The sequence below is a fragment of the Strigops habroptila genome, chromosome 15 (assembly GCF_004027225.2).
Source record: "Strigops habroptila isolate Jane chromosome 15, bStrHab1.2.pri, whole genome shotgun sequence".
NCBI lineage: Eukaryota > Metazoa > Chordata > Aves > Psittaciformes > Psittacidae > Strigops > Strigops habroptila.
The window spans coordinates 5,749,995-5,758,809 of NC_044291.2; positions in this window are offsets into that span (position 1 = coordinate 5,749,995).

Below are 8,815 nucleotides of genomic sequence, written 5' to 3' on the forward strand. Positions count from 1 at the left end.
TTTAGAACCCAGATTTTAGAGTGTTTGGGAGCCTGTAAGGACTATTATGAATGCAGGAAAACGCATTAACGTGGGTTAACACAGGGTGGTTTTCAAGTTTAAAAGCTCCTACAGCACCACCTTTCTCTGGACTCCCTTCAAAGTCCTTAATCTCCCAGATTAACATCCAGAAATAAACCCGGCAATGCTCAATTTCTCCTAGACCTCATCTAGCTACTGAGGTGCCAAAGCCCCTGGAAGAAGGATGGCTTCTGGCCTTGCACCTCAATGGTGGAGGGAGCCCCTACACACACCAGGAGCCAGCTCTAGCTGCCATTAGCAGTTTCCCCTCAGCAAGGGCAAGGGCACAGAGAGGATTAAGCAGTTCCAAGCCTGGACTCTTGTACTGCGCAGAGCTTCTTTGCTGGTGCAGAGCATCTGCATCCATCCCCTGCAGCCATCAGTGGTGTTTCACCAGGCAGGGGAGGAGGAAGAGGATGAGCCCAACCCCGTGGAGCTGCTCAGGGGTTGCCAAAGCTCTGTGCAAAGGTACCTGCCACGCTCTGGCTGCCACCGAGGACTCACACATCACACAAACACCCTGCACAAAGAAAATGCTGCCAGAGAGCAGCCCCCAGCACCCTGCTCTGTGCCACAAAATGAGCTGCAAAACCCTCATCCCTGGGTGCTCTCTGCAAAAGGGCGAAGACTCCAAATATATCCAGTGATCCCTGCTGCAGGTTGAGCTGGGAACACTGTGCAGTTAGTCTCAGATTCACAGCATTGGCTGCTGCCAGCACAGACAAGGAGGAATTGGGGGGAAGAACAGAGCAAGCACAGCGGGGGGACAGTTAGTTAGAAAAGCCAAACTTTGGGATGTCCCTCTGTGTGTCACCAACGCAAATGGAACAGGAGGACCCAGAAAGACATCCCAGGCTCCCCGTTGGGTTTATACCCAGATAAGTGGGTGACAAGGCTGGTTGCAGCCACCCTGCAGCCTTTTAGTCTCCACCAGCACCATCTCGGATGAAGATGTGGGAGCTGCTGTGCTTTAAACGGTGCAGCTCCAGAAAGGGAAGTGGTGTGGGCAGGCTTACGTAAAGGAGCTTGTGACCCATCACAAGCATCTCTCCCCTCTCTGCTTCCCTCCAGCTGCCTCAGCATCCAGGCACCCCCATCTCCTCCTAGGGCCACACAGCCCTGGTCGACCCTGGGACCGCTGCAGTGCTGAGGCACTAAATGCCTCAAAAATGCCAAATCATTTTCTACCCAAATACAGACTTTCCTCACCACCCTCTGGTTGAGCATCCCAAAGAAGGTCTTCCCATGAAGGAAAAGGAAGACCCAGACCTCCCTGTGCGGGGTCTGTGCTCCCCTTGAGGATGCATCAGGGTTGGCACAGACACCCCAAGACCTGGTGCATGATTTTGGGAAGCTCCAGCTGAAAGGACATGAAGCAGGAGTGTGCTAAGGGATAGAAAGGAAGGCTGGACATGTGGGACAGGAAGCCCCAACCCATTCCTGGCTCTGTCCCTCACTTCCCCCATGATCTTGGACAAATTCCAGGGGCACCAGGTTTTCAGGAACTTCTCCTCCAGTTTGAGCCCAGACTTACCCGAGCAGAGCAGGTTGCTGAGCAGGCTGGAAAGCCAAAGCCTCATCAGCACCTCGGTTCCTCCTCCTGAAGGACATCACCATGGCTGCCTTTCTGCTACCCCATTGCTCAGAGGTACTGGGGTACACGTGAAGCAGGAGATGCTTCACACGTGTGCAGCTCTCTGCGAGGGAGATGAAAGTCCTTCACCTCCAGAATGGCTTCAGGGAGGTCATCCAGTAAAGAAGCAATAAGCCCTCCTTAGAAGCCAAACCAAAGCACTGGGTGTTTGCATAGAGTCAGGGTGGACTCGTGAGTCCTGTTGTCTCAAGGGAGGTCAGACCCACTGTTTAGGCACAGTTAGAACCTTCAGTGTTAAAACCCAGCATGGCTCACAAGGGACGGATTTCTGTGCAATGCTCTGGGGTGCCTGGAGCCCAAAGCTGCCCCAAAAGTGGAGGCACTTGTGCTATAAACCACTCGTGCAGATGCAGGGAGCTTGGAACAAGCAGCAGTGAGAGCACTAGAGCTGCCAAGCCCTGACACACTGGGCTCTAATGGCCTTTGCTCCATGTTTTGCTGTCCCCAGCAGTTGCGTAGCTGTCACCCAGCACGGCTTTTGGGAGACCCTTTGGGGCAGGACAGCAGGGGCAAGCCAGCACTTCATCCTGACATCACTCTGACAGCAGCAGCAAGGAGGAATGGAAAAATACAGAGACGAGGTGGATAAAGCTCCCTTGTAAAGGGGCTCAGACCACACTTTGGACTCTATTTCCCACCCTTGGTCCCTTGTCTTGCCAGCTGCATGGTGCCTCCGTAGGGAGAGCGTGGATCCGAGCTGCAAACTTAGAGGGGAAAAAAGAGAAAGGAAGGAAGAAAAAAGCAGAGAGGGAGCAAGAGAGTGTCTGACTACAGCCCTAAGGGCTGTCACAACAGATAAAACCTCAGCCAGGCTTCGCAGTTTGAGCTCCTGCACGCTAATGCACAGCAGAGCTAAAAATACCGACGTGTGGAAAAGCAGAGGCTGCTGTTGCTGCCTTCCGAGCTGATGGCAGGATCCAGCTTCCCGGCCAGCCGGGAGCAGCCAGATGCACGGCCACAGAGCGGGAATTGCAGCCCTGGAAAGAGGCAGGGGCACCGCAGGGGTCCCCAACACCACCCGGCTCTGCACACAGGGCTGGGGTGGGTTCGTGCTGATGTGAAGTACAGTATCTCGGCCACCTTCTGCTCTGCAGGGATGGCAGCAATGGGATGGAGCCTTGGGGAGAGGGGCTGACACATGGAGGAAGGGGAGGATGGAGCCTGCGATGAGGAGGAGGATGCACAAGGCTTTGTGAGATGGCAAAGAGGGATCACAGATTCAGAGCCCCATCCCTGCGGCTGCAAAGCAAGCAGCCTGGTGCTAATCCCCAAAGCCTTGTGCAAGACGGGAACGAGCTCATGGCCATGCTATCTCCTGGTTTATCCAGCCATCTTCTCCCCAGCAATCCTCAGCCTATCTGAGGCCCAGGAAGAGGAACGTACTTAACCATGCACTTAAATTCAAGCATGCACTTAAAATCTATTTTCTTCAATGGAGCTGAAGGATGTGCTCAAGGGTTGGCACATGATGAGCTGCTTTCAGCAAAGGTCAGTTCTCTGATCCGGGGCTCGCTCAGGGCTCCCTTCTCCCAAACCTGGGCAGAGCATCAGGGTGTCCCTGAGCTGTTCCATCCCCTCCTGCAGATTCAGCCAACACTCACTGCTCCTGGGGATGATGATCCTCTAAGCCACTGACTAACACCAAGCATCGAGCAGCATCGTGCTTCCTGCAGCAGGTTTGTGTGGTGCCCATCAGGCAGTGAGCGGAGCCCGCACAAAGCCTCAGCTCTGCAGCCCAGCAAGGTCTTGGTCTAATTTTGGAAGCTGTCAGGAAGGGGAACACTGAGATGGTCTCCCTCAGTGCTCAGCTGCATCTCATGCTCCTGCTCTGTCCCACAAACAAGACAGACAAAACCATTTCAGGGTTATTTCACCCCAAGACCTGGAGTCCAAACTTGACCTCAGGGCACCAAAATAGAGACTCCCGAGTCGTGATGTCCTGGCTAACACAGCCTGCACTGCATTCCAACACCTCACAGGGATCAAATCCTCCCCAAACCCCCGATCAGCACCCCCAGGGATGCACCTCCCATCCCAGCACTGACCCACCAGAGTTCACAGCCCAATCACGCCATGCATCACCCAATTCCTTTCCTACTCACAATCAAGACACCAGCATCAAGTCCCCGTGGATCTATTTCAAGTTGCATTATCAGCACATTTGGCATTTCCATCATGCTTAGGACACAGCCCCCTACAAAAGGCCAATTCATCTTGAAAGCAAACCCCTGCCTTAGAGGCTGCTCTTCACAGCAGGCAGCAGTGGTGCCAACCCAGCCTTTGGGAGAGAGCCCTGCTTGAACCCAATGGCATGGACCATGCAGCCAGGGGAGGAACAACAGTTCCTCCACTGATAACCAGTTCAGGTGTTGGGAAATCTGGGTTATTTGTGCTGTACCAGCACAAGCCACAAGAGCAGATCAGTTGTTGAATAATAACTATAACTTAGAATATTAATTGATGTTTCCACAGTGTGTCGAGGAATTAAAAGGAAGAGGAGGGTGAAGGAAGGGGCACATCAAAAACTGAAGTGGTACCTAAGGCCAGAGGGTGAATAGCAGGTTTTAATAGTAATTAAGACATCAGAATTGATGAGTTAGGCAAAGAGAGTCCCCCCAGGCACTAAATGCAGCTGGGTCTATCTGCAACCACTTGCACAGGATGGGGCAGGAAAACTCCCTTTCTGATCCCAGTGCAAGCTGAGCATCAGACACTCCTTTCTGATTTGTTTTACAGCATGACAGGCACCCAAAACATCACAACTTAGGGGTTTTTTTCCTCCTTTTCCATACCAAGTAGACACTTGCAACCAGCCCAGCCCCACACTTGTAGTATTTCAAGGGCTCTTCCAGCTCTCTTGTTTTGCTGCACACAACACATTCATATTATATCTGTGCTAGATATATAAACCTTACTCATCACCATCCAGCTATAACCCAGGCAAATATCACAGCACCATCACAAGGTGTTGCAAAGCCTTTTGACTTCCACAAAACCCCTCATCCCAGAGCCATGAAGTTATGGAGAAAACCAAAGGAAAAACCCAAACCTCTTCTTTCATTAAAAAGGAAAATCCACAGCCCTCATGGTTAGAGGCAACAAGTTGGAAATATGAGCTTTGAAATGCAGCTCCTGGCCACAGAAACGGGGAAGGACATAGAAATTGAGATTCTTCACACAGGCTTTACAGCAGACTTTTGATCTGGGGGCAGCAACCGGCATTACAATCACTCTTCTTATTTGCTTACAGCTGAGCATGCAAAGAGGATAGTTCCCAACACAGCAGCATTCACAACCAGAACCTCTTTTCCAAACTGAATCAGCTCTAGCAAAAAGCTGGATGTCCATGGAGAAGCCAAAGCAGGAGCTGATCCCATCTAACAACCAGCCATGACCCACTAACAAGGAGCCCCATGGCCCAGGGAGATCAGACACTGAGCAGACCTCTTGACCAAGCAAAACCCCCTGCTGCAGCCCAACCCAGAGCTCCCAAAGCCCCAGTTCCTCACCTCTTCAGCTCAGAAGATCACTGATAGCCACCAACACCTCTGCCAAACCAGCAAATAACTTCATCATCAAGCTTTTAACTGAACCCCCCTCTCGAGGCAGTGCTGCACCAGCTGTGGGCACTCAGGATGGTCTCACACCATTAGCATTCTTGAGGAGTATGGAAACTCCCACCTGGAGATCAGAGATGCCCAGCACAGGTTTGGAAGGGGTTCTGCAGAGCAGGCTGGTGGCCCCATGAGGGTGTATTCCCTCCTTACCTGATGCTTTAATTTGGATGGCAAGATCTGTGAGATAAGGAGCATCTTATGCATTGGTCCTGCTGCCTGCAGCCAAAAGTACAGCTGGGTGAGTTTCTAACAAGTATTTTCAGACTCATCACCATGAACATGTCCTTACTGGTCTTCCCAATGGAATTTCCAAGCAAAAGAGAGGCTTTGGGCTTTCGCAATGTTGCCACCATCAGAGTCACATCCACCACCCAGCACAGGGCAGACACCCCGCAGCACTCCCTTTGCCAGGCTTTGGGGCAGCTCAGCCCACCCCATCTGCTCCTCTGGGGGTCAGTGCAGCCCCCTCTGCCTCTGCACCTCATCTCCAGCCTCCTGAGACATGGAAAACCCAGACCTGTGGGTAAAATCCATTCAGAACCCCCCCAAACCTGCCTTGGTCCAAACTCCTAAAGATGCTCCTAAACCAGCACTGCCGGGACTGGGTCTCTTCACGCACTCCTATCCCGAACTCATCAGGCCTCATCACCAGCTCCAGCCTCTTGGAATCCTGCACGCTAATAAAATCCTAACTAATTTACATCGGAGATGGGGAGTGAGTGGCAGCTGTTGCTATAGAAACCCTCTCCCAAGCCCTGGCTCCTGCCTGCAGCTCCGAGATGAGAGACTGGAAGCCAGCTTGGACCCGATGGCACTGGGACATCCCATGGTGCCCGTTGGGGGTGTCCTGTCTTCCTTCAGGCCCTGCCTTTGGCACCCTCAATCACTGAAGGGTTTTTCCTTTCCCAACCTGCTCCTGGAGCCTTGGAAAAATGCTGGAAAAGCTGAGCTGAGGATCACACCAACAGAAGGAAAACTTGCCATGTGTCCAACACTGAATGTGGTTTGGTTTGGTTTAAGTTGGACTGATGATTATTCAGTGCAGGAGCTCAGGGTGTTAATGCTTTGGACTGATAACAGCACCTTACACAAGACCTTCCTTCACCTCTGAGCAGGCTGAGCCCTGGTTAACCGAAGGAGCTCAGCTTACAGCATGAAACCTGGTCACCAGGGCTTCACCGTTCCCCGACAGCTTTGCTGGGCATGGAGACACCACATCTCCATGGTGAAGCATCCAGCTTCAGCAGAAAAGCAATCAGAGGACATGAATCCACATATCTGGTCCATGGGGCCAGATCCTGCTCTCAGTTACACCTCTGTAAAGCTCAAAGGAATCAGTTCTGAACTGACACATCAGTGTGTGTTGAGGAGTGGCAAGCACCTCCTGGATAAGTACTGGTGGGGTGAATGTGCTTCCTCCCCCATGGACATATTCCTCAGGTCTTCCCAGAAGCAGGATCCAGCCCACAGCACGGGTGCTCCTGGGCTCCCTCTTTTCCCTTGGCCAAGCTGCCAAGGGTGTATGAAGGTTGCCCAGTGGAGACATCTCCCTCATCTCCTACATCTGTGTCATGTACCACATGAGCACCACAAGTCCAGGACTGCGGGTGGTGGAAGGTCCATCGCCTTGTCCATCCCCAGGGACGGACATCCCCGGCATACCTCAGGAGCTATTTATTGCTCCCTCCATCCCTCAGCTGCCTGCTCCATCACGTCACGCAGGGAAAAACTGACTCAGACCTTCCAGAGATAAGGCGACCACATCTGCAGCCCAGCGCCCCGGGAATGCAATGGGAATAGCGCCCGGCAGCCCTGGCGAGGGAAGGAGGGGGCAGAATTCCTCCTTGCTGACCCCCTGATGGACCGTTGCCATGGAAAGCCGGCAGCCAGCCGCCCCAGCTGGGGTCTGCTGAAGGATTTTCCCTGCTTGGCCTGAGGCGAGGGCAAGGGGAAGGGGGGGAAACGCCAGGGAAGAGCTTGCATCTGGCCCTCCCGTGCTAGCACGTGTGGAGCTCACCTCCCTCCCAGCTGGAGCATCCCGAGGTGGTTTGTGATCCAGCAGTGGGCTCAGACTTTGCTGGGCAGTGTTTGAAGCACAGATAATAAACCCTGTAAACCCAGCTCTGTATTAATGACAGAGGGAGCAGGGAAGGGACAGAGAGATGGTAACGTAGGACCAGGCTGCCATCCTCTGTGATGGTGAGGGCTCTGGGGCACCCATCCAGCTCCTCTCCCCTTCAGCCTGTTTCCAATCCCTCACTTTTGCATGAAGAAATAGGACACTCATTTCTCTCCTGCAGAGAGAAACAATACCAGAGCTGGAGCCATCCCCTCCCAGGCTGACGTGTGCAGGAAGATCTGTACAACTTATGGTGAAAACCCCACCACGGCTGGAGGTTGCACCAAGCTGGGCACTGCATGAGGGCTTCTTGCCCCCGTGCGTTGGGATGAGGTGGAAAAGGCCAGAGCTTGAAGCTGCCTGTTTACACCAGAGCCTGGATGAGGCGCTTTGGAATGTGGTGCCAGCAGCAGGCACCCAGAGGAGCCGTCACCCCTCCTGCTGCCTCTCCGGGAGCTGGCAGGAGGGGACAGACAGCTGCTGCTCCATAATCATCTCTCCACCACTGACAACATGCTGGAGCTCATTTCCAGGAGACACCTTGGGAAGAAGAATGCATTTACAACAGCCGAAGCACCGGGAAGAGCATCTCCTTCCAGTGAACCAAAGATGTGCAGCAAAATAAAATGTGGCTTCTTGTTAACTCTTGCCTGTACCGAAGGAAGCAGCGCAAGAGCTGCTGGTCAAATCCTGCCCGTGTTCACAGGCCTGGAGCTTTGCTCATTGTCTCAGCAAAGACACGGTGACTCTGCAGGGACATCAGTGATTGAAAGCTCTCCCTGAAGGAGGGACCGTGCCAAGACTTGCTCTCTCAGATACCTGCCAAGATCATGGTGCCAGTGATCGCCATTCCCGGTACCTCTCTTGTGTGCCATGCACAGCAGCCGGGATGGGGAATGAGGTGCAAAACCCACCGGGTCCAGATCCCAGCCCTGCTCTGGCTTTGAAAAGCATCGCTAGCCAAGGAGGGGAAAGGAGAGCTGGAGAAGGGGAAGGGAGGGGGAACATCACCTGTGTATTGATCTGATGATATGAAAAGGGTTTTTCTTCTGGTTCCTGAGCTGGAGATGGGAACCTATTGAATGCAAAGCTCAGCTCTCCACTGCCCTGCTTTCAGCCATTCCAGCCCGCTGCTTCATTAGATGAGCATTAGCAGGAAGGCAGCTGGGAGGGACCCGGCTTTCTGCACCCCGTGGTCACCCAGTCGATGGGCACCACTCAACCATACTCACTGGAGCATCCTCCAGCTCCTCCAGCAGCCAGGCTGATCCAGCCGGGAATGGGCAGAGGCACCAGGGAGCAGACCTGGCTGACCCTGGAGCCATTGGCACCTCAGTTGCCCCCACAGAATTAACCCTTTCCCCC